The sequence below is a fragment of the Hemicordylus capensis genome, chromosome 2 (genome assembly GCF_027244095.1).
Source record: "Hemicordylus capensis ecotype Gifberg chromosome 2, rHemCap1.1.pri, whole genome shotgun sequence".
NCBI lineage: Eukaryota > Metazoa > Chordata > Lepidosauria > Squamata > Cordylidae > Hemicordylus > Hemicordylus capensis.
Genome location: NC_069658.1, coordinates 337,046,412 through 337,072,523, shown reverse-complemented (window position 1 = coordinate 337,072,523; position 26,112 = coordinate 337,046,412). Strand labels below are relative to the sequence as shown.

At 44.9% G+C, this 26,112-nt stretch overlaps 1 long non-coding RNA gene across 1 annotated transcript; it reads left to right on the top strand.

Moving 5' to 3' along the window:
- Positions 1-1,229: 1,229 nt before the first annotated feature.
- LOC128341938 (uncharacterized) lies at positions 1,230-24,337 on the top strand. Its single transcript, XR_008314685.1, has 4 exons — positions 1,230-1,338; positions 12,461-12,581; positions 14,559-14,765; positions 24,086-24,337. It is a non-coding gene; the product is annotated as an uncharacterized LOC128341938 (long non-coding RNA).
- Positions 24,338-26,112: the final 1,775 nt, after the last annotated feature.

Here is a 26,112-nt window from a genome sequence, read left to right as displayed (position 1 = left end):
TCAATCAATCAATCAATTAATAAAATTAAAATAAAATAAAATAAAATCAGTGTGGTAGACTCGGGCAGTAGGTCCCTCTCGCCATCTCCCACCATGATCAGCATCTCTCTCTCTCTGGGGAGAAGAAGTGCCTTTAAAGTGGGCTATTTATGCTCTGTGTGCCACACACAGCGTGCTATCTTGGGTTGCTGTCTTGGGAGGTACTCTTGGATTGAGCAGACACCAGACTCAACAGCTGGGGGTGGGGTGTAGGTAGTCACGAGTCAGCTACCCACCCACCCACACATTCAAAACAAAACAAAAACACCCAAAAAGGAAAGCATAGCCTGGCAGGCTGGGCATCAGATAGAACACATGGGGGGGGGACCTAAAACTGAATCTATCAGGCACACAGACAGCAGTAGCAAAGGTGCAGTTGGGGGTGATACAAGAAGAGAGAGAAAAATAAGCACAGCACCCCAGTTATTAAAGCTACTGGGAGCTAGCTGGCTACAAGCAAGAATAAGAAATCCAAATAAAAATATTCCAAGCAGCACCCAGTTAAAGCCACTGGGGGCTGCTGGTATAAGTTTTTTAAAAATAGAAAAAGAAAAGAAAAGCAGCTGACACTGCGAATTAAAAGGATTTTAAAATACAGAGAGACAGATAAGCCAGCAGGCATTCTCTGTCTCTCTCTCTTCACTCACTTGGCCAGGCAGGCTGCCAACTGGCCATGACCACAACCACTGTAGTGAGCCAAGCCCAGAGGCGTAACTATAGGGGGGGCAGGGGGGGCACGTGCCCCGGGCGCCATCTTTGTGGGCCACGTGGGGGGCGCCACCATGACCCCCGCCGATCCCAATTTTTTTAAAATTTAAAAAAAAAAAAAAAAAATTTCTCCAGCTCAGCAGCAGCAGTAAAGGGAGCGCGTCGGTGCCCCCTCCCCCACGAGCAGTCCCTTTCATGCCCGCACCCCCCCCATTGCCAAAATGCCACCCATTGCCGCGCGCCCCCCTTCAGATCTTTTAAGATAATCAGCCGGCAAACGTTCTTGGTTCTGAGGCGGGCGGGTGCCGCCGCTGCCTGTTTTGCTGCTGCCATTGATTGGTTGATTGGCCTCCCGAGTCCTTGCACTTGCGCGAGATCTCCCCGCTGGAGTCTCGCAGCGTCATCACTCATGTGCACTGCATGCTGGCGATGAGAGCGTTTGTATTCCTCTCTGTTTCGAGGCTGCTCTAGTGTGCTGCGTGGGGAGGATCCAGCGAGGAGAAGACCACCAACCAGACTGAGCCTAAGCCTTGCTTTTTGCAAACTGAAACTGACCGCCTTCACAATAAAGTGTGCAGCTGCAGCATCAAGGTGTGTGTCTGTTTTTTGTTCTTTTTAATGTTTTATTTAATCTTACGGGGGGGGGGAAGGGTTGAGGAAAAATGGTTGGGCCAGGCATGATGTCTCAGCATCAGTCAGGTGTCTGGGGTGGTGGTGGGGGCAGTGGGGGGTGAACTCCCCACCCCCACGGAGGCAGAAAACCTGCCCTTTCCCCCCCTAGCCTGAGCCATGTGCTTTAAAAAAAAACACTGATTGCTTTAAATTTATGGGGGGAGGGTTGAGGAAAACGGTGGGGTGCTCAGAGCTTCCATATATGCTAGCTGAAGAGGCCATGGTGACGAGAGAGTGTGCCCTGCTATTTCCCCACCCGGAGCAACCGACAAACAGCCGCGGGTAGCACAGAGCTGTGTGTGTGTTTACTGTTTTTAAAAACCTTTTCTTCTAATTTATAGGGGGGGGGGGTTGAGGGAAACAGTGGGGTGTGTTGGGGCTCAGGTGGTGTTTGGGGAGGTGGCAAGGCAGCGGGTTGGGGTCACCCCGCAGTTTGAAGAGGCGGCGGCGGGAGTGAGGAGATAGCCTGCCCCTTCCCCTGCTCTCCACCGACAAACAGCTGAGATGCGGCTGTGGCTGGCAGCACAGAGAGATTCAGAGAGAGACCCTTGGCTGGATCACGGTGTGTGCTTGTTTTCGTTTGTTAGTTTTTTAAAAAAAAAGCTTTCATTCTTTTGATTTTAGGTGGGGGGGAGGGTGGCTGAGGAAACTTGGGGTCTGTGTGGTGCTGCTGCTTGACTCTTGAGCAATGCGCTGGCAGCAGTTGGCTTCATAATGTAGTATGTATCATCATCCTCTCTAATAAAATGCTTGGTGTCCGTCCGTGGACGGACACCAAGCGTGTGTTCGTGCCTCAACTGTTCTGAGCATGCTCAGAACAGTCCAAGAGAGACACGACCGCCAGCACCCGGCGGCCATGTTGGGCGGCCACAAACGGCCGCCCCGAAGAAGCCGGACTCTGCCGCCGCCTCGGCCATTAGCGGCGGCAAAGGACCGAGCGCCAGGAGCCACCAAACATCTTGGGTGGCCAGAAAGAGCCGCCCTAGGAAGACAGGAATGGGCCCGGGCAGCGGAGGGCCCGGCCAGAGCCGCGGGCCGCGGCGGGTGGCGGGCCTGCCAGAGCCCTGGGTGGCTGGCCCGGCCGGAGACACGGGCCGTGGTGTGTGGCGGGAGGGGGAATGGCGGCGGGGGTCCAGACCGGCCCAGGGAGACGAAAATGCTGCCGCCGCCGAAGTCCCACCCTCCCTTCCTCCCTCCCAACTTCCGAAACCACCTTACCCCGCCCATGACAGTTGAGGAAAGGAAGAGCTCAATTGAAGAGGGAAAGAGGAGCTCGCAAGCAGTGCTCCTCCCTCTACAAAGGCTCTGCCCGAACTGGCGCTTTAGGCGGAAAGGATGCAAGAGGCGTCCTTTCCGCCCCAAGCGCCAGTTCGGAAAGAGGCTTTGTAGAGGGAGGAGCACTGCTTGCGAGCTCCTCTTTCCCTCTTCAATTGAGCTCTTCCTTTCCTCAACTGTCACAGGCCGGGTAAGGTGGTTTCGGAAGTTGGGAGGGAGGGAGGGAGGGTGGGACTTCGGCGGCAACGGCGGCGGCAATACTTAAAAAAAAAAAAGGGAGAGGAAAAGGCTAGCGCCCGTTATTATAACGGGCTTCAAAATACTAGTTGCATCATAATTCTGATGTTTGAGATACAAGCCAACTTCACAGGGTTGTTGTGAGGAAAAACCTAAGTATGTAGTGCACCATTCTGGGCTACTTGGAGGGAGAGTTGGATGTAGAATGTAAAAATAAATAAATTGAAATACAAAAAATAAATACTATTTTCTCTCAAAAAACAATAATAGCATTTTTGGCTATTTATTGCATTTTTGGTTATTTATTGCATTTTTGGTTATTTATTGCATTTTGAAATTTTTGGTAATTTTTGTAATTTTTTAAAATTTTAAAATAAAAGTTTTCTGAAACATGTGTGTCAGTCAGATGTATGGGGCGGCGGCGGGGGGGGGGGCACAATTTCAGTGCTTGCCCCGGGTGCTGTTTTCCCTATTTACGCCTCTGGCCAAGCCTGATTTGTACACTAGATGTGCTCCGGAGCTAGCATATAAAATTAGGCTTGTTTCACCAGTGTCACAAAATGACCGTTTCTTTATACAGTGACCATGTATAGTCTGGGCACAAGAGTAGAAAGAAGACCAAAACACTCTCAAATAATTCAATGGGGTTTATTGAGTATAAAAGAGCAATGGCCTCAACGTAACTGAGCAGAAAACAGAACAATCAATCAGAACTACTACTAATATTATAATATCCAGGGCCGGAAACAGTTTGGGCCCTGGGTATTTAAGAGAACGCCTTCTTTGCTTTGAACCACACCACCCACTGAGATCATCTGGAGAGATCCATCTGCAGTTGCCACCAGCTCGTCTGGTGGCTACTCAGGGACAGGCCTTCTCCATTGCTGCCACGAGGCTTTGGAACACACTTCCTGCTGAAATAAGAGCCTCCCCATCTCTTACAACTTTTAAAAGGGCAGTCAAGACACATTTGTTCACCCAGGCTTTTAATTACATATTGCTTTAATTGTGTTTTATTCATTTTAATGTTTTAAATTTTAATTGTTGAAATGTTTTAATCTTTTTAATGGCTGTTTTTATTGTTTTGTAAACCACCCAGAGAACTTGTGTTTTGAGCACTACAAAAATTAAAAATATATATATTTCAGTTATAGCTAGTAATAACATCAACCCAGTGTTCCTATCACATGTGTGTGTATGTGATCAGTATTAAATCAGTATTAATCAGTATAATTAATCATTTAATAATCAGTATTAAATCAGTATAAATCAGGTCAGTATTAAATCTTCCTAAAACCTAACACAAATCAGAGATAGATGGAGAGAGGAAGGTGGGGGGAGGTAAGGAAGGGATAGGTGAGAATCAGGAGTTAGTAGAGGGAGGAGGAAAGGGGAAAGGGAAGTGGAGACCAAGGCTGTAGAAGCAGCATACTTACCAGTATCTGGTGTGGGGCAGCAAGTGTACGCAGCTTGGGCCCAAGGCTTCGGAATGACGAGGCTTCAGATGAAAAAAAGCTAGTGCTGGATTTCACAGACAGAGTTAGCCCTTGATTCTTTGTCCCGCGGCAAGAATCACTGAGCAGTCTCTTGTCAGCAGGTCCCAGGCCTCTGCTGGCTCTGCAGACAGACAGAGGGCACTTGGGGATGTGCAAAAATCTGCTGGTTGTGCAAAAATCTGCTGGCAATGCTTGCTGGTTTGGCTTAGAGGCGGTTCAACTGGAGTGCGTCACCCTGATTCAAGCTTGAATCTATTTTATTTGAATCAATTTGCACATCTCTATTCCTGAAACCTAAGTAGGGGGATGTCACAATAGGGAAGTCTCCACTGACAGCTGAGACCCCCTACTACACTTACAGGAAAGCAGCAGGAAGTTAGAATGATCACCCTACATCATATCCTGATCCCTAAAATTTATTTATTTATTTATTATATTTGTATACTGCCCCAAACTTACATCTCTGGACAGTTATGTCCAGAAGCAGACGGCAGCATACAGGCACAAGTTTGGGGACTACAGAAGGTGAAGGAACTGTGCTGACTGAGTGATGCTCACTCTCATTCAGACAACCCACAGAGTCACTGGGTGAGAAGTCTCTGGGTCTTGCAGCCTATTGGTTTTTGAAACAGGGACAGGAGGAGGATCTGTGGCTTCCCCACCAAAAGGATCTTTTGGGATTGGGGAATATAAATCTGAGGATGTGTGTCCTTTGGCACATGTCCTCAAAGCCTAGATCTTCCCCAGCAGCACCCAGAAATCCAGGGTGGCAAAGATCCTTTCAAAATTAAAGAAGGGGGGGACTCTACTCAAAATATCTAGGATGGAGGGGGAGGGGTCACTGGGCTTTGATCTCAAAGCCTCAATTCTCTTCCTGCAAACCCTTTCACTTCCCTCTGCACCAAGAGGATCAAGGTGGGTCGCTCTCTTATATATCCAGCCTCTCTTATACGGATACTCAGCCATAGATTAGATTAGGTTTTGTTTATAGCCAGTTTGTTAAGAAAAAAGCAATATATATATTTACAGCAAACAAAAACAAAATGACATATTTTTAGTTTAAAAATGCTTAAAACCCTTATCTTGTTCTTATTTTCTTAGCTTGTGTGGCAAAAACACCCCAGATAGTGAAACTCTGGCAAAAAGTTGTGTGTCACTATCCATATTTTCCCATGATCACCCAGTATTTCAAAGCTGTTATCAAGCCATTTTTACTGACATATATTGGATCTATCCTCAGTACTGCTTATAATGTTCCTGCTATGTATATAGTTCTTTCTGGATAAGATAAATGTATTTCATGTTCTGCAGCTAGTCAGAGCTGCTAATTTTATCTGAGCGATACTTAAGTATGCAATAGCTTTCAACAGAATGCAGTTAGTTTATATTTCACAAGTACTGTATAACCTGATCCAAATGATAATTTTACATACTTTAAAATGGGAGAGCATTGGAAGTTCCAACTTTCCTCATGTCAGTTTGCATTGCCATATCTTTAAGCCTCTGAGAAATGTCAGCATGATGTGACTTCAGAGAAATGGGATCATAGTCCATCAAATTACCCAACCCATTCAGCCTAAGGCATTTCTTAATATCATCTAGCTATGGGAACAATGTTGTCTCAAATGGTTGTGTGTGTGTGTGTGTGTGTGTGTGTGTGAGAGAGAGAGAGAGAGAGAGAGGGAGGGAGAGAGAGAGAGCGCAACTAAAAAGCACAGTTTTGATAATGGATCGGGCAGATAAGCTTTGATTTAACCAGAGGTTTATTACCCTTAATCGGGCTAATGCTAAATATTTAATGTGCTAAAGATGTTCATGTCATGCAAAGTGATTCTCTTGTAAACAGTATGTGGTGGTTTGAATGTGATTTTGCCTCTGTGTACATGGATCAGAAAGACTGATCTAGATTAGAAATAGTAAACCCATGGTGAGGATCAGATTAAAGGAATAGAGTTTGAGTGGTACAGCTTTCCAAAAGAATCTTGCATGTAGTAAGATGGGCATCTCCAGGCACATGATGAGGTTTCTTACTACAGTTCTTTAGCGAGTTATTGATTGTCCATCCTATATTGGTCTACTTTCCTGATGAATCTGTTCAAAACAAGGAGATGAAATATGGAAGTGTGGCTCTAATCCCTGTACAGCTGGTTCAGCAAGAGAATGAATGTGTCTGTGGGGAAGATCTTAAGCGAAGAAGAAGCTATCATGAATCTTACACATACTCCTTTGTGATATACATTAGGCCAGTGGTTCCCAACTTGGGTTCCTCCAGATATTGCTGAACTACAATGCCTAGCTGGGGGTGCTGGGAGTTGTAGTTCATCAACATCTGGAGAAACCCAGGTTGGAAACCACTGCCTTAGGCAGTAGAGTCATATACACAAGTATGTTTCCCACTGTTCTGATTTCCCAGTCCTCAGCATACCTGTATCTGAGATAAGCTTCTGAGTCCTAATTATGGAAGAAAATCCTCTGTTAAGAACAGTAACAGGCTATTAGCAGAGGGTGATCATTAATAGTGTGACCTCCAACAAAGGAGTTATTTTGAGAGGGATCCCACTGGGGTCAGTGTTTTGGGTCTCTACTACCTTCTAATTGTATTAATAAGATGCAGAGAACAACGTAGATTCAGCATTATCTACATCTGCTGATGAAACAAAAATTGAAGATCAAGCATGCATGAAGGCAGGCTAGGCTTTGAGAAGGGACAGATTAAAGCTGTAGGCTGTGCTTAGTATAATGAAGTTTAATGGAAAAATGAAGAATGAAAAATGAAGTACAATGAAACTTCTATTCAAGGGTGCCTCCAACTCTGAAATACTTAAGCATTCCAGAAGAAAAATTAAGATGCTTCAAACTCCAGCCAAATGAAACACCTTCAGTGGCTAAGTTTTCATTCTCAACTAGGTTGTCATTTTTATTACATTAGTATCATCATGTCTATGCTCCAAACCGCTCAGAATGGTATGCATTGGGGGTTACTCTATTTTATCTGCATGACAATCATACAAGTTAGTTTGGCCTGAAAAAAGCATGTACATATTTTTTATTTTTAAAAAAGAACCATACAATATCACAATTCAAAGAGGAAAACCCAAACAATTAAAAATGAAACATTTGATAAATGACAATCCAAATCAAAATCATTTTAAAACAAATACCTCTTTCCAAATTTGAATAGACTGAATTGTTCCCATACTTCCATAATTTTTATGATTCAAAAATAAAAACAGATCAAGCCAAATAGTAAAGAAAGATAAAGATGGAATTATACCTTTTCTGTTTGTTTGTTTGTTTGTTTGTTTGTTTGTTTATTGTTACGCACACACACACACACATATACCACCTTTCATTAAAACAATCACAAGACGGTTCACATAAAAAAAGCTAAAACAAGACTAAAAATTACACAATTAAAATATGCTAAAAATATTAAAACAGATCTAATTTAATTTATTTAAAAATACATACATAAAAATACCATACAATATACAAAGAAGCAGAAATGGAGACAATCACATAAAAGCCTGAGTAAAAAGCCAAGTCTTCACATGTTTTCTAAAAGTCATGATGGAGACAAAGGAGCAAATAGCCACTGGGAGAGCATTCCAAAGTCTGGGGGCAGCAACAGAGAAGGCCCTGTCCCGCGTGCACGACAACTGAGCTTCTTTCAGTGTTGGCACCCGGAGCAGAGCCCCCTCAGATAACCTCATCAAGTGGGCAGCAACCCTTGGGAGCAGGCGGTCCCTCAGATATCCCGGGTCCAAACCATTAACATATTTAAAGAATATGTTAATTTTTCAACTGTTGCTATCTTTAGAGGATTAGTATAATAAACTTTGGCATATAGCAGCAGCCAAAGCATGTGTATTGGAGAAATAATAATGTGTGAAATAGCACTAGGTGGTTCGGTCACCCAATGAGCTTCATGGCAAGGTCTTCCATCTTGTCCAACACTGAATCACTGGTTTGGGTGGATCTGACTTGCAATAAAAGCTGGTCTTGCAAAAATGCATTTGATGGAACAGTACTTTAAATGCAAGATGAGGGGCTTACTATTAATTACTTGAGTAACCCAGCCATTCTTTCTCCTAGATACTCATAATGGGACTTTTCTCACATTATGCTCACAACAACCCTGTGAAGAAGGCTTGGCTAAGAGATTGTGACACTGGGTGGCAGCAACCACACTGAGTAACAGCACAGAGTATGAATCTTGTTGCAGATTAATTACTTATACACTACTAGTGTTTTTTAGCCCATTACAATAACGGGCGCTAGCGGTTCCCCCCCTCCTTTACCTGCTGCGGCCGCGCCGCCGACCGCCCACCCGCCCGCCATCCCAACTGCCGAGTCCTCCTCAAGCCCAGCCCACGTCATTCGGGCGATAAAAGTCCAAATTTTGAGAAGAAGAGAGGAGCTCGCAAGCAGAGCTCCTCTCTCTTTAAAGCCTCTTCCCGAACTGGCGCTTTGGGCACAAAGGTCCTTTGCGTCCATATTGAGTCCTTTGCGTCCATAGCGCCATTTCGGGCAGTGACTTTGCACAGAGAGGAGCTCTGCTTGTGAGCTCCTCTCTCCTTCTCTAAATAGGAACTGTTATCAGCCGAAGGACGTGGGCCGGGGCTGTGGAGGTCTTGTGTGGGTAAGGAGGTCTCAGCAGCTGGGAGGGCGGGCGGGCGGTCGGCAGCGGCGGCCGCGGGGGCAATTACACGGGCCGATTTGGCCCTTAATCATGGGAGGGGGGTTGGTTTAGAAAGGAGGACTCGGGCAGCTGGGAGCGCGGGCGGTTGGCGGCGGCGGCGGCCGCGGGAGCAATTTGTTGCTACGATGATGGGGACATCAACCGTCGTTTGGGGCACTTCAGCTACTTTGGCCAACATGGCCGCCCGTGTCTGGGCGGCCGTATCTTTTTTGGCGGTTCTAAGCATGCGCTCCGCGCATGCCCAGAACTGCCGAAAAAGACATGGGCGGCACGGGATCACACACAGGGCTTTTATTATAGAGGATACGTAATTAAACAAGCCGCCAACTTTAACTGAGGAACAAGAATTTAATAGTGAATACTAACTAAAGATAGCCTAAGAAAACAATAAATAGACTAACAGTCTCTTATGCAGAGAGAGGGAGAAGCTCTCATTTTGAATTCAAGGCAACAAGTGAGGGTCAGACAAACAAACTGGGACTCCATCTCCAAGCCAGTACATAGATACATTCAAGTAGAAAAACATGGCCTATATAAAGAACTAAGACAATGGTCTCATTTGCACATAAAGTGGAACTGAGTGTCCAATGGGCCGATGGTTCCACTCCCCCACACACTTAACTGTTCATGTTTGGACAAAACAGATAGAAGCCAAACTGCAGTCAAAACAAACAGGAACTCCACCATAAAGTGGAGGGGGGCGGGACTGGCAGTGCAGGCTTCCTTCTGGCATGAAGGACAGCCCCAACAGCCAACCACAGCCGGAGAGAGGGAGAAGCTTCCTTCCTCAACTCCAGTTAAAGTGAGCGCAGCCTACACTTCTGCATTCGCATGTAAAGCCGGCGCGAGAAACTGTGGGTACAAGCAGAGAAACTCACTACTACCTGTAGTTTCAAATTGAAATTTGGCAAGGGAAACTTTGGGTCACTTTTCTGACGAGGCCAGGGTTTAACGCATTTGCACATAAAGGTTTGTCAACCTCAGGCTGCTTCACCTCCCGTTTCCTGTTACATGCGAATGCAACTAATGTCTGCAGCAAATCCAAACAGATCTGACCCTGGATCTCACCATTCCACTCTACTCCACTGACTCTCTTCAGTTGCTTTGTTGGTTCAGTTGCCTTTCATAGCTACAACTCAAATAAGCTGGATGTTAGCGATATGCAGGCAGGAACTCCTCTAGTGAGCCCATCTGATTAAGGGCTAATATGCACAGCTGCTGAAAATTGGCCCTAGCTATGGAGAGAGCCCAATAAACATTACAGCTCAACCCATGGCCAGATTGGTTTTCAGTTGGTAAAGATACAGATTGTGTTTTCCCCACACTTCAGCATGGACTGAAAATCAATTTGGCCAAACAAAGGAGCAATTGGATGATCACTTGGCTCTGCAGCAAGCTCTAATGTGCACTGACTTCACTGAGCAGCCAGCACTGATTTTGGTTAAGTCCATTGGCCTTAAGAGTTGTCTTTGGCTTACTTGGTTAGAGCTCATATTGTGACTAGCGAGACCCAAGGATATAAAGCATTAATGTCTGGAAGGGAAAACTGGAAGTTCAGCCATAGAAAAAGGTAATATATTGAGATCCATTCGAGTGGGTCTCTTGCCAGAAACACGAGGAGTTGTATTAATTCTTATAGATAAAATGGTATCTCATATATTAGTACAAAGCTGTTGGTGCATATGAGATCTTGTATATGCTGGTTCATTTAGTATAATCTAGATTTGAGCTGATACATCTTATTACAGTCTAGGAGAAAAAGTACTCATTGAGTTTTTCTATGACTTCTTTTCCTTCAGCAAATCACTAAATTTGTGTGCGCGCATATGTTCATGTACACAAGGTATACAGGGACGCTGATTTATGTTATTGTAAGGAGGAGGTTTGGCTGAATTTTGCATGTCATGCAAAATATGCTTAGGGACAGAATGCAGAGCACTAGGACTTTGTGGCAGCCTTCAGCCTGAATCTCATCCATTTTTGCCTGGAAATATGAACAGTAACAGCTTGTGGTTTGTTGTTCTCAATTCCCAGCTTTCCCATAAATGAGCCTTGATGAGGGTTTCCTTTTCTTTGCCCCAAATTCTTTTATTGCCTCACTGCTTCCTAAATACGATTTACTCCCATCATCCCATTTCTGCTTAATCCCCCCCACACACCTCCCAATCTAAATGTATTTTTTTAATGCTAGAATTATGCAAAGAAAACCATGATGTAAAATCTGAGTTAGAGTGATCTAGCTGAAGAGATTGGACACAGAACTAGGAGACATGTGGAAGCAATAATTTACCCATGAACTCAGTGACATTGGCCAGATCACTAAGTCTCAGCCTTGGTTGCCCATTTATAAAATGGAAATCATTACTTATCGCATGGACTTGCTGCTATGAGGATGAATTCCATTTAAATAGTCGATGTACCTGCAGAATCTAGGTATTCTAGTTTCAGCTTTTTCAAGCAGAATGTGGAATTGTCAATGAGTGTGAATCAGTGGTCCAATTTTTGTGAATTAATTTTTTTCATCTCTGTGTGGAACAAGTTCTGTTCTGGGCGGCAGTATCAAGGCAGTGTGTGTGCACATGCATTCAGAATGAGGCCTTCCTGATTCAACCTGAGCGGGATTGAAACTGAACTGAGCAGACATCCAAAAACTTGTGAGTGTGCGCACGTGAGCACGCCTTAGAGGGAACAGTGGTGTGAATATGTACTAAGGTTTAAGGACATGCAAGTGTGTGTGTATGTAGTAGCAAGTACCAGAGCAAATGTAGCATACTGGTTAAGATAGAGTGATTTGGTGTGGAGAACCTATAGGGGAGAAAGTGCATAACTCTTCCATCACCTGCTGCCTCTACACTTTGCTTGCCTGACATATGAGCAAGTGAGCATGACATGCATGCACATGCACCTGGCATGTGCACGTGCGCTGGGTACTTCCACTAACTTCCGGCTGAGGACACCGGGGCGGCAGGGAGGTATGCTGCCGCCCCAACAAAGACTTTTAAAATGGAGCGCCAGCAGGGGAAATGTGACCAGAGAGGTAAGGGCACCCTTCCCCACCCTTAATGGTATGCCTCCCTGCCTTCGAACTGGTTCTGTGCACATCCCTACCCTATATGGTTTAGTATCATCTGCAAATTTGGCTACCTCATTGCTTACCCAGCTTTTAGATCATTTATGAATAAATTAAAAAGCACTGGTCCTAATATAGATCCTTGGGCGACCATGCTTCCTCCTTCCTTACATTGTAAAAACTGTCAATTGATTCCTACCTTTTGTTTCCTGTTCTTCAACCAGTTACCATGAACCTGTCTTCTTATCCCATGACTGCTAGGTTTGCTCAAAAGCCTTTGATGAGGAACTTTGTCAAAAGTTTTTTGGAAGTTCAAGTATACTATGTTGACCGGATCACCTTTATCCACATGCCTGTTGACACTCTGAAAGAACTCCAAAAGGTTAGTGGCACTGGCAAGACTTATAGTACTTTAGAGAAACCATGTTTAGGGATGTGCAGAACTGGTCTGTGGTCTGATGGTTCGGTCCGGGGGTTCGCGGGTTTGTGATCGAACTGAAATCTTCCCCGCCACCCCGGTTCTGTCCGGCCAGAACAGAACTGTTGGTCCGGTCCTGCAGGTCCGCCAACTTTTTAAAAAAAATTAAATTAAAAATAAGTATCTGTAGCCCCTTCGGGGGGCTTGTTGTAGCCGCGGGTGTGTGTGTGTGTCTGTTCCACGAGGGTTCCTTCTCCCCCACCAGCCTCCCTCATCACCGCTACGGCCAGGTCAATGTAGCCTTTTTGGCCCTTTCAGGCGTCCATAAAGGTGAGTGGCCGCCATTTTGGCCACCGCCGTGAATGCGCAAATGCCCTCTGTGAAACCAGGCATAGCCTACGGCCTCGCAGAGGGCATTTGCGCATGTGCGGCGGCGGCCAAAATGGCGGCTGCTCGCCTTTACGGAGGCCCGAAAGGCCAAAAAGGCTACATTGACCCGGCCGTGGCGGTGATGAGGGAGGCCTGTGAGGGGAAAGGGAACCCTCACAGACCTCCCCCCCCACAGCTACAACAAGCCACCCGAAGGGGCTACAGGTACTTACTTTTAATTTAAAATTTAATTTAAAAAAAAAAGTTCACTGAGCAGTCCGGGACTGGACCGGACCGGGAGAGGGGTTCGCTGGGGGCCAGACCGAACTGGCCCAGTTCCATTCGAGGCCAGTTTGGCTTCAAACCAAACCAGGCCAGATGGTTCTGTGCACACCCTTAACCATGTTGGTTCTTCTTCAGCAAGGCCTGTTCTACATATGTAACAATACAACTGCTGGTGTGTTCCAGCAATTTACCCAGAAGAGATGTTAAGCTCACCAGCCTGTAATTTCCCAGATCCACCCTGGATCTCTTTTTGAAAATGTGAGTTATATTGGCTACTTTCCAGTCCCGTGGCACAGAACCTGATTGTAGGGATAAGTTACACATTTTTGCTAGGAGATTAGCATTTTCACCTTTGAGTTCTTTAAGAACCCTTAGGTGGATATCGTCTGGCCCCACTGTTCCCTCTAAGGCGTGCGCACATGTTCACACTCACAAGTTTTCTGATGTCTGCTCAGTAAATTTTAGATCCCGCTCAGGCTGAATTAGGAAGGCCCCACTCTGAATGCATGTGTGCACACAATGCCTTGATACTGCCGCCCAGAACAAAACTCATTCCGCACACAGATGAGAGAGAACACTGTCTGGCCCTGGTGATTTGTTAATCCTACTTTATAGAATTGTTGTTGTAAGGATTAATGAGATAATATATGTGACATGCTTTGAGCACTCTAGAGCATGCTTAAAGTATCTTACCAGATTTTCAAGATAATGATTTGGGATTCTTTGTTTCAAGATTAGTAGAAACTGGCAGGTTCCCAGCTCTCTTGAAGCAAGTCTGACCATTCATGTCTCACTCTCTATGCTTCTCACCTCACCTCATTATTAAAGAACTATGGTTTAATCCAAATATTCATGATGGACAATTGAAATCAATGTGACTTTTTTTTTAAACTAAACATTCTCTAAGTCATGTTAGAAATATTCCCCTTTAATTTTGGTTTGCTCAAGAACAGGATTCTCATTACGGAGTCACATCAATCCAGCTGCACTCCAACCACATGCAATTTAAAATAATTACTAATTAAACAGAAATAAAAGTGAGCCTATAATAACAATAATAATCAGTGATGCTCTGGTCGTTACCCAAGTCTCTGTTTGGAGCCTTTCCTAGGGAAACTAACTTAAAAGGAAAGGAGCAAAAAATGCAGATTTCTGGAACGAGTGCCAGAGACTGATTTGTTGAACATTAACACTCAAATAGGAAATGGAGTATCTCAAGGGTGTGCGTTGCATCAACAAACCTAATTTTATATTCTGTTGACATCAACCATCTCTTGTTGTTTTAAGGCATTCAAATCCAGATACAAAGGGCAGGCTGCCATAGGAAAGAACAGGCACAGGACAGCTGTGCATTCTCCATCATGGTCTAGTGTGCTGTTCACCTCAGAGGGCTCGCTGAAGAGAATAATCTCTGTGTAAGCAGCTCTTTGCTGATTTTTCAAGAGCCAAAGCATCAATCAATGTGACTGAAAATAGCGCGAGCTGTGAGTGCAGGTAAAGATTTTTGTTTGTTTCACATTTGTATGTACACACACAAACCTCACATGAAGAGTTTGCATTGTGGCCAGAGTATAAACAAGCAAGCCAAGAGACAAACAACCCTATAGCATCGGGATGTGATGATAGCTGCAGTGGGGCAAGGAATAGTTTGCCGCACTAAAAGCTGGTGTGAGGTAACCAGAAACGTCAAGAACCCTCTTCACATAACCCTCCCTACATTCAGTAAAAATGTGGAGGAAGCATGTGTCCACTGGCCCTGCCGCTGATACCAACACACCCACTGTCAGTCCCATGTTTAACCTTCATGAGAAAGGGGGTGTCCCCACACATACCACACTAGTTAAAACTCTGTTTATTCAAGGTTCCTGCCAGTGTGGTTTATGGGGCTTCAACCCCTCTCTCATGAGAGTGGAATGTGAGGCTGCTAGGGAGTCTGCCAGCGGCTGTGTCTTGGCATCAAGGCTGGCCGGTGCAGTCCCCCTTCTTGCATCCCTTAAAGAGAGACGGGGGGAGGGGGGGAGTTAATCTTTGCTTCCTGCCAAGAAAATCTCACTGCAATGATGAGACCAGCACAGGGTGGGGCCACTGTGTCAACAACACTAGTGAACTTGAAGAGTCAAGAAAATGGCTTCTCTAAGAGTCATCTGTGGCCCTGCCTCTCTCCACCCTCACAGTGCTGTGGTCCACGGTCATCAACGAGCTGGACCAACCACCACCGTGCCAGCAGAAATTATTGTTCCAGTATGTCGGACAATGTCAAACCATAGGTTGTGGTGTTCTGTTTGGCAACTTTAGAAAGCCTTGTCCTCAGTGCTCTGAAGAATCAGCTCAGAAGGTCAGGATGTTGGCCCTGGGATGAGCAAACAAGTTCGACATCGAACCTGTTCAGTTCAACGGTCCAATAGGAAACCCGCCTCCTGCTGCCAGTTTGGTATCAGACCAACCCCCCTCCCCCCGGCCATTCAGGGAGGTTTTCAATCTTTTTTAAAAAAATTATTATTATTATTATTATTATTAATTATTATTTTTCTTACCTACTCTGGGGGGCTTCTTTGAAGCCGCAGGGCAGGGTGTGTCTCTCCAGAGTTTCCCCCTCCCCACGTCGGCCTCCCTTATGATAAAAATTGCGCAGTCTGGGTGGCCCATTCCGGACCTGCCCTGCGTGCCAATTGCCATTTTGAAGGCCAATTGCCATTTTGGAGGCTGCTGTGCATGCCCAATGAGCCTGTGCGTGGCCCGGGTCATTGCTGGAACATATAACATTGCAGAGTATTTCTTAACATTGCTATCTGGCAGTCCTAAATATTAGTAGAATAAAAGGTGCATGTCTTGGTATAGTGCAAGACAGAAACTGCATAAAAAGCTTTAGGGTTTTAGGGTGTGGATGGTGCAATAAAGTTTTGAGTAAGATCAAGTGTCTAATGATGTTAAGCTTAAAAAAAATAGAGTTGCATAGTGTAAACAGTTTAGGTGTATTGTATTTCGAGACAATGACTATGAAACAATTAAGAATTTCCCTTCCAGGCCTGAAACACCTGAGAGCAAACTCTTAAGAATAATTCATTGGCTATCTAGGCATGCAGACAATGACAGATATTTTCAAATACTATTAAAATGTGTATCTATCTATATAAACCTGCTTGTGCCTCACTCGCTCACTCACTGACGAGAAACTCCCAAACCAAACCACAAAAAAAATAGAAACATGCTGTTTTACTGACAGATTCCAGACCTTGCCCAGACTACCAGAAAAATAGAAAATCCTGGAAAATTTGATTAATTTGCTGGAAAATGTGGAAAAAACTATCCCATTGGAAAGGCGTGAGGAATGATACCTTCCAACAAACTTTGTCAGTTTTCTTGGGAATGTTTTTGAGAGAGAAAGTCCAGACTGTCACTGAATTATGAAATTCATGCTATATTTTTTCAGTTCACTGCATTTCAATCCATGTCAGTTTTGAACAAAAATCACTTAAGAAATTGAAAAACATGAGAAAGCTTAAATGCTGGAGATATAAATCTTTCAGTTTGTAACTCCTGAGGACGTGGACAAGCTGCTCGGAGTGGTGAGGCCTACCAATTGTTCTCTTGACCCTTGTCCAACATGGCTTGTTCTATCTAGCAGGGAGGCTGTTGTAGGAGGCCTAGTAGAAATCATAAATGCTTCTCTGAGGGAGGGCAGGATGCCTCCTTGTCTTAAGGAGGCAATTATTAGACCTCTTCTTAAGAAGCCTACATTAGATCCCTCAGAGTTGAGCAATTATAAGCCTGTTTCCAACCTCCCATGGTTGGGCAAGGTAATTGAGAAGGTGGTAGCCTCTCAGCTCCAGACGGTCTTGGAGGAAACTGATTATCTAGACCCATTTCAAACTGGTTTTCGGGCGGGCTACACTAGCTGCCAATAGGTTTCCGGACAAAATACAAAGTGCTAGTTAAAGCCCTAAATGGCTTAGGCCCTGGGTATCTAAGAGAACATCTTCTTCATTATGATCCCCACCGCCCATTGAGGTCGTCCAGAGAGGTCCGTCTCCAGTTGCCGCCAGCTCGGCTGGTGGCCACACAGGGATGGGCTTTTTCGGTTGCTGCCCCGAGACTATGGAATGCGCTCCCTGCTGAGATACGATCCTCCCCATCTCTGACAATTTTTAGAAAGCATTTGAAAACCCACCTCTTCACCCAAGCTTTTTCTGTTCTTTAAATTTTAAGGTTTTAATTCATGGTTGATTTTTAAATTGTTAAATTGTTTTAAGTTTTTGTATATATTTTAACTTGTGTTATACTATTGTTAACTGCCCAGAGACAAAAGTTCGGGGCGGTGTACAGATGTAATAAATAAATAAATAAATAAATAAAAATAGACACCATCAACAGTCACTGCAGGTACTGTGCTAGGGATGGATAGGGCTAGTTACTCTCCCCCTGTTAAATAAAAAGAATCATCATGTTTAAAAGGTGCCTTTTAATTTATAGCACGGAGTGATAAATTAATACTTAGCTAACTGTATTTATGTGATATTTATATTGTAACAGAAATTCAAGACTCCTCTTTTCATCCAAGATCAGCTTTCAAAGCAGGTTACAAATAAAACGCATTAGAAGCTACAATATATAAGTACTACTACTACTACTAGTACTTCTACTACTGATGCTGCTGCTAGAGGGAAACATGTGGTAAAAAGCATGAATTGTTCCCTTTGCTAAGCAGGGAGGGTTCACTCTGGTTTGCATTTGCATGGGAGACTACATGTGTAAGTAAGATTATTCCCCTCAGGGGATGGGGCCAGTCTGGGAGGAGCAGCTGCATGTTTGCATGCAGAAGGTTCCAGGTTCCCTCCCTGGCATCTCCAAGATAGGGATGAGAGAGAGGCTCTTACCTGCAACCTTGGAGAATACAACGAATACGACAAATATTTATAGAGCGCCTTTCAACAAAAGTTCCCAAAGTGGTTTACATAGAAATAAATAAATAAATAAAATGGCAGCCAGAGAAATAAAATATGAATGAATGAATGAAATCATAGCTGGAGAAGCCACTGCCGGTCACTTTAGACAATACTGAGCTAGATGGACCAATGGTCTGACTCGGTAAAAGGCAGTTTCCTATGTTCCTATATACTATTTATATACCACTTTTCAACAAACATGTTCCAAGTGGTTTACATAGAAGAATAAAATAAGAAATAAACAATGGTGCCCTGTCCCAAAGGGTTCACAATCTAAAAGTAAATATAAGACAGACACTAGCAACAACCACTGGAGGGACAGTTGCTCTCCCCATGCTAAATATAAGAGAATCACCAATGTACAAGATGCCTCTTTGCTCTGTTAGCAGGGTGAGTAAGTGGGTGTGTATTGTTAGGGGTAAATCCCTTTACCAGCCCAAACTACAGGCTTATGGCTCTCTCAGGCAGAACCAGGTCTACACTGGCGTTACTAGGGACCAAAGCGAAAAAGATGTTTTGCAATGGAATGTGAGAGAAGGTTTGGCATCAGTGCCCCTCTCCTCTGCTTGATACTGATAAAAAGTCTGATTAGCTTTTTGAGCAAATCAGATTACTTGGGAAGACCCTAGAAGGAAATCAACCCTAACTGCAAATACGTTTGGTACGCATATACTAAAATACCTTCCCCCAGGAAATTACAAGTAATCACAAGTAAAGAGATTTCTCAGCAGAGCAATCCCCACCCTGCCAAGCATGAACACTCTTTCCTATCACTGATTGAATTAGCCCTGAGGACTAGCACCTCATGATTAAATTGAGTCTCTAGGACTTTGTAACACACCTAAATCTCCAAAACAATAGACTCAGTTGCAAAACTTCTTCGTTACCCCTCAGCAACAACAGATCTTAGAAAAGTAATCTCACTTGCCCTTCCTCCCTAAACAGGAGCAAGGTGGAAGGTATTCAACCCCTCTGTCAAGGAATCCCCCTCAAATTTAGGGTATAACCCCCCACCTTTTAGAGTTAGTACTTTGTTCAGTTGGCGAACCTCCCCACAGAGCTATCTACACACCTACACAGCTGTTCCCAGGGATTGAGGCTGCCCTGCATAGGCGAAACTAGCGGGGGCAGCCAGGTCACATGACCCAGGTGCCACTGGGTGGGGGCACCAGTGCCATGCTGCCTCCCCCTCCCCAATTAATGAAAAAAAATTATATATATTTGGGGGCTTCCTAAGGGCTGCCGGGGTGGGGGGTCTGCAAAGTTTCCCCCTCCTCCTGCTGGCCTCTTAGATCACTGCTGCAGCCAGTCTCGGGCTAATTTTCAGGCCTGTTTGGGCCTACAAAGATCAGTGCGGCAGCCATTTTGGAGGTCGCTGCACATGCTCAGAAGGCCTCTGTGAAGTCTGACAAGGCATAGGACCTTACAGGGACCATTTGAGCATGTGCGGTGGCCATTTCTTAATTTTTTTTTAAAGGCTGCTGAAAACAAAAATGGCCACCGCACATGCTCAAATGGCCTCTGCAAGACCCAAGTCTAGATTTTTCCCTGATCTAGGGAGTCAGAAGAATGCAGAGTTGTTGGCAAGGGACCCGAGCATTTAAAAACAGATATAAACTAGCTGACCCCGCACAGAGCATCTATGCAGTTGTGCACTGAGCCTGTGGCATCCCCCTGCAGCGCTCTCTCTCGCTCGCTCTCCCCGCCACGCTCTCTCTCTCTCTCCCCCGCTGCTCTCTCCCCCACCGCTCTCTCGCTCTCCCCCACCGCTCTCTCCCCCACGCCATTCACTCGCTCTCCCCCCCAAAGCTCTCCCCCGCTGCTTGCTCGCTCTCCCCCGCCACTCGCTCACTCTCCCCCCGCCACTCACTCTCCTGCTTTCCCCCTGCCGCTCTCTCCCCCGCAGCCCACCCGCTTGCTCACCCCCCCCCCCGCAGCCTGCCCGCCCGCTCTCCCGCCCGCCCGCTCTCCCCCCCGCAGCCCGCCCGCCAGCTCTCCCCCCCGCAGCCCGCCCGCTCTCCCCCCCGCAGCTCGCTCCCCGCAGCTCTCCCCATTGGGCGGGCCAGGGCCAGGCCATCTTGCTGCCACCTCCCACCTCCTCCTCCTGGCTGGTAGGGCTTTGCCTGTCATCTGCCCACCTCCTCGCCACCAACATTATTTCTCCCCGCCACTGCCTCCTCTTCCTGGCTGGCGGGGCTTTGCCCACCATCCATCCACCTCTTCTGGCTGGAGGGGCTTCGCCTGCCAGCCCTCCATCTCTGCCTCCTGGCAGCCGCCATTATTTCTCTCCGCTTCAATGTTGGATGTTGGAACTCTTGCGCTCTCTAGTGCATCTGCCCGTTAGTACTTGATTGCTCCCCTCACCTCAGAGATCTCCCCACCCTCACCTGAGCTGCACTCCTGCTCCTCCTCCATCCCGTTGCTAAGATGGAGGCACTTGAAATATAGGCAACACCCCTTTGTAACCCATGTGCTGACAGTTGGATACAAACTAAATTCACCACATACATATTAAATGTTTGTACTGTAGGAATGTATTGATGAAATATTTCAAAATATATTAATTGAATCATTATAATATCAGTACTACTCAATACTGAACTGAAATTATTTTGATAGGCTATCAGGGGTCAGCAACCTTTCAGACATCATGTACCAAGTCTTCATTTATTCACTCTAACTAGTTTAACTTGATTGATCTGCACACTAGTACTTGATTGTTCCCCTCACCCCCTGCCACAGCCCATCTCACCTCAGAGATCTCTCCACCCTCACCACACCTCCTCCTCCTCTTCCATCCCATTGCTTCCATCACCCTCACCCTTCTTGGTTATGGTTGCAGCATTGCTGCCGCCTATTGACCAAGCTACAGCCCCCTATCCCCAGAAACCTCCTCACCCTCACCTGAACCCTGCTCCTGCTCCTCCCCACAGGAGCAGCAGCAGTGGTTGACCGGGCCATTCCTCTCTGCTGCCACCACCATGGCCATTCGTTCCCCTCAGGCCGCTGACAGGCCAGGGCCCACCCCTTGCCTGCCTGTCTCCCTCTGACAATGACCTCGGTAGCTCCAAACAGCAGCAGTGGTTGACTGGGCCCTTCCTTGCTGCTAGTGCTGCCATGGCCGCTCATTTTCCTCAGGCTGCTGACAGGCTCCGGCCCATCCCTTGCCATTCCTTCTGTCTCTCTTCCCCCTCCCTTCTTTTTCTCTTTCTCTCTCCTCCACTCACTCTTCCCCACTCTTTCTTCCCCCTCCCTTCATGTTTTTTCTCTCTCTCCCTCCCTCCCTGAACACAGATTTTGTTCATCTTGTTTCCTCATTTAATTCATACAACGGCAGCCTCCTTCCCCCTCTACAATCAAGAACATCTTCCGACCAGTAACAGTTGCATTCCAACTGACCTTAACCATCACAAGCTCCTCCTCCTTATCTGCATAGGGAATCCCCACTGCCCAGTCACCACAATGCCACAGGCTCCTCCTCCCTATCTGCACATGGAATCCCCATTGCCCAATCACCATGCTGCTTCTGCTCTCACAGGCTTCTTCTCCCTATCTGCATATGGAATCCCCACTGCCCAATCAGGTGCTTCTGCTTGCAAACTCTGTCAGCCAATTGCCTCCTTTCTACCACGTCCCCACGCATGGCCCGTTTTGGAGAAATAATAATATAGATAGATGGCACAAAAGTAAGTGGACAAAACATCCCTTAAAAAGACAATGTTGGTTGAATACCTTGTAAGCTGGCAAAACTGAAGGGTAGGTGGGGAGAGAGGCAAGGAATAAAATAGAAATATTCCCTTGCATGCTGTTTAATTCTCTATACAGAGCTCTATCTTTATCTATTTTTTATCTATCTATTTTTTAGAGCCAGGGTGGTATAGTGGTTAGAGTGCTGGACTAGGACTGGGAAGACCCGAGTTCAAATCCCCATTCAGCCATCATACTAGCTGGGTAACTCTGGGCCAGTCACTTCTCTCTCAGCCCAACCTACTTCACAGGGTTGTTGTGAGGAGAAACTCAAGTATGTAGTACACCGCTCTGGGCTCCTTGGAAGAAAAGCGGGATATAAATGCAAAAATAATAATAATCTGAATATTTGTCAAGCAATCTGATTATAAGGTTTGTGGGATTTCAAACTTGGAAAGTGCCTGCCTTTAACTTGTGTGGTGCTTTAAAAAAAAACACAACCAAAACTGAATATCACGCTGTTTTGCTATTCTTTGGCTAGTTGCAACTTCCACCTTCTTCCTGATCAGGCTGCTGGGTCCAAGCCTTATTGTAAGCTGCTGGATAATTTCAGATTGTTTGGGGCCCCTAGGATTTCCCATTGCAACCATCACCCTTTAAGGCAAAAGCTGTTTGGACAGAAAAAACCCATCCCTGAATTTCTTGGAGGCAGCAACCTGAAGTGAGGTGTGCTGAGGTGGCAGAGCATTTGCTAAAGAGAGCTTTCACTGCTTAGCTCTATGGAGGCATGCCCAGCACATGGATGTGCTGCGTTTCCTTGGGAAGGCAACTGGCACATATGTGCCACATGTGTGGTTGTGTGTGTGTGTGTTGCTTACAACCGGTTTCTCCTGAAAGTGTCTGAACTTGTATTTTTGAACTGATATTATGGTAAATTTATTTGAAAGATGGGTGTCAGATGTTTGGACAGGGGCGCAATTTCAGTGCTTGCCCTAGGCACTATTCCCCCTAGATACGTCTCTGCTGCCCTGATTCGCATTGCCTTGACCTTCCACCAAATAGCAAAACCCAGACAGAGTGCACATTCTGTGGATGAGTTCCAGAGATTCCCAGTCCTGAGAATCTTTGATTCAAAGAGCTTAAATCACTAGTTTGAGGGACCCCACAGCAATGCCACCTAGTTGTCCAAGCAGATTTCTAACCTCATTTTTCCAGATCCAGAAAATTAGAAGAAAGATAGATATAGGCTTTTCCTGCAATTACCCACTTTAGGACAGGGATTCATTTCCCCCTCCTTCTATTTGTTTTCTAACCTTCACCAGTAAAGTGGAGTCCCCAGCTAGGGGCCCCTTAATTAGTGTTGCTCTGATCATGAGCATTAGAGGTCGGAGATGAAGGAGACACTAGGATTTGTCAACCTTTCTCTCGTGAACAAAAACCAATACAAATGTTCTACCCCAGCTAGCATGCTGAAGATCCTTTTTCATGAATAAGTTCCTCCAACTACGCTCAAAATTGATCTAAATTCTCTAAGAATCTCCATCCTGACCTATTTTGCTAACACCCTAAATTAAAGTGACCTTGAGAGAATTTCCCGGGAGAGCCGGGAGGCGGCTTTTTGCCTCCCCTCCGGGGGTCTGCTCATGAGTAGCCGCAGCTACTCACGATCAGAAAAACTGGGTTTAAGGGGAGGGGTACTTAGGTGGGTTAACCGCCGGGAGGCAACCGGGCTCGGCTGTGAGCCCGGTGGCTCCTACGATCATCCGAAATTGGCCTAGGCTCCCCTAGCCCGATTTCGGATTATTGTGGGAATAGCATCAGTATTTGTAAGGTAGAGAGAAGAGGTCTGCTGATATTTACAGTTCCCTATTCCAGTTTTGTGGATTTCTTTTTTATTATTTCAATTTTTCTTGTCATAGTTCGCTTGGTTAATTTATTCCATCTGTACATTTTAACTGAAGCCTATAATTTTAACCATATTCTTATTTTTATCAATAGGAAGAGATTAAAATACTATGATGCAGGGTAGATATTTTTCCAACCCCCTTTGACTCTTATTTTCTTTAAAAATGCAGATGTAATTGTTCTGCATATTCGTGCTTTTCTGAAGAAAATCAAAATAATCCAAATTATAACTTCTAAGACCTCAGTTCTGCTCTATTTCTTTCTGTTATTTATCTGCAGAGGGAAGGGAAGAAATGAACTCACCTTAGATGTCAAGGTTGCTTTGAGGATCATCATTTTTGTTTCAAGAGTGCACCATGACTCACTTCTGTGATGAAAATTAGAACATTGGAAGGACCTATATCCTATTTCTATGCCTGCTTATAATATGCATGCCACCATTGCTCAGAAGGAAGCCCACACATTTAAATGGGAGTTTCTTCCCTGTTAAGGCCAAACTATATGTAACATCAATAAAGTCTTTGCAAACTTGCCAGGACTATTTTTGGATGGGGCCCAATCCAGATTGGCACCATGTTGGGAAGTGAAGATAATGAGCTGTAGTTATTCCCCACCTCACAATAGTTGTGATCCTGATAAGTGCCCCATGTTTTTTATTTTATCCAGAAAAAAGCCTTCAATTGAGCCAAGTGTGCATAGGATTTAGGGTTGCCAACTTCAGCTACAGCCATTCCTGGAGATTTTTCTTTCTTTCAACGCCATTGTGTGTGTATCTATATCTATATCTCTACACACATACATACCATTAAGATACAACCATTATGAATTATAATTACATGCTCTAACAAATATAATTACGTTTTTGTGTTACGGTTACATTGCAAAGGAGAAAATGTTTGATCTCCTGCAGAATCTTTACACCAAAACTGGAGTGCACAGTCTGTACTGTCTGATACTCTCTAATTTCCACCCAGGGTATAAAGTCTAGAGGTCTGCAGCTGAGCTGACAAAGTAGTTCATAGACCCAGCCTCTTCACTTTTTAAATGTTGCCTGAGCTGATACTAAATGAAGACAAAAAAACCTCATTGATCGAAAGGTCTCTGCACAGTGTGGAAATGTAAATGCATTATCAATGGATATCATTTCAGGACAGACTAGAAATGACGCATATAAGTAGAAAGAAGTTCTGGTTAAAGTCTGATGGATTGTTCACTGATATTTGATTAAGGGGATTGATTATATAATTAGAATAACTACATTTATTAAATGTATGTACTGCTTTTCTACATCCACCTAATGGCACGGTGGGGAAATGACTTGACTAGCAAGGCAGAGGTTGCTGGTTCAAAATCCCCACTGGTATGTTTCCCCAACTATTGGAAGCATCTATATCGGGCAACAGTGATATAGGAAGATGCTGAAAGGCATCATCTCATACTGTGAGGGAGATGGCAATGGTAAACCCCTCCTGTGTTCTACCAAAGACAACCACAGGGCTCTGTGGTCGCCAGGAGTTGACACTGACTCGACAGCACACTTTACTTTACTTACTGCTTTTCTGCACAAGTACTAAAAGTTGTGATAAAAGCATCACCATATACAAAGCTGTTTCAAGTATACACTCACAGAGTTTATAGCAGCTACAGAATTTGGCTTGGGGACTTAGCTTTCCAGGGGAATAAAAACCACACATTTAAGGTCTTTCTTTTCAGCCATCCCAAACTCTTGAATGTTTTAACCATGGTTTTACATTTTATTGTATATCACATAGCTATTTTGTTTTAGAAATGTGACTAATGCCATGTGTGCTTGTATACACACATGCATGCATAACAGATACATGCATGAATAAGATGCATAAGATACATATCAGTCAAGAATGAAAAAAATACATTTTAGTTATATCTGCATCTCTATGATTAACCAATCAGTGCCACATTTCCCTCAAAAATTATTTGCTTCAGAAGAAGGCAAACTTGATTCCTTCTTACAGTAAACAGCCTGCGTAAATAAAGATTGAATTAAATGAAAAATAGAATGGACTGCATGATCTATGGCATGTGACTGTACTATTCATAATTTACTGACTAAGGTTTTTGCTGTTCTTGTGCCTCTCTCACCTTTTTCTTTTTCTCTACCACAATTCCCACTAGTGCATTAAGATGAACGCTGTAGTTAGTAAATTTTCCCTTGTGCATTTTACAAGCTCAAGGTTATGGGTTAGAACAAGGGCTGTCATATCATAAATCAAACAAAATAGAACAGCTTGAGAGAAAGAACCATAGCGCTTCATGTTGTGCTAGAT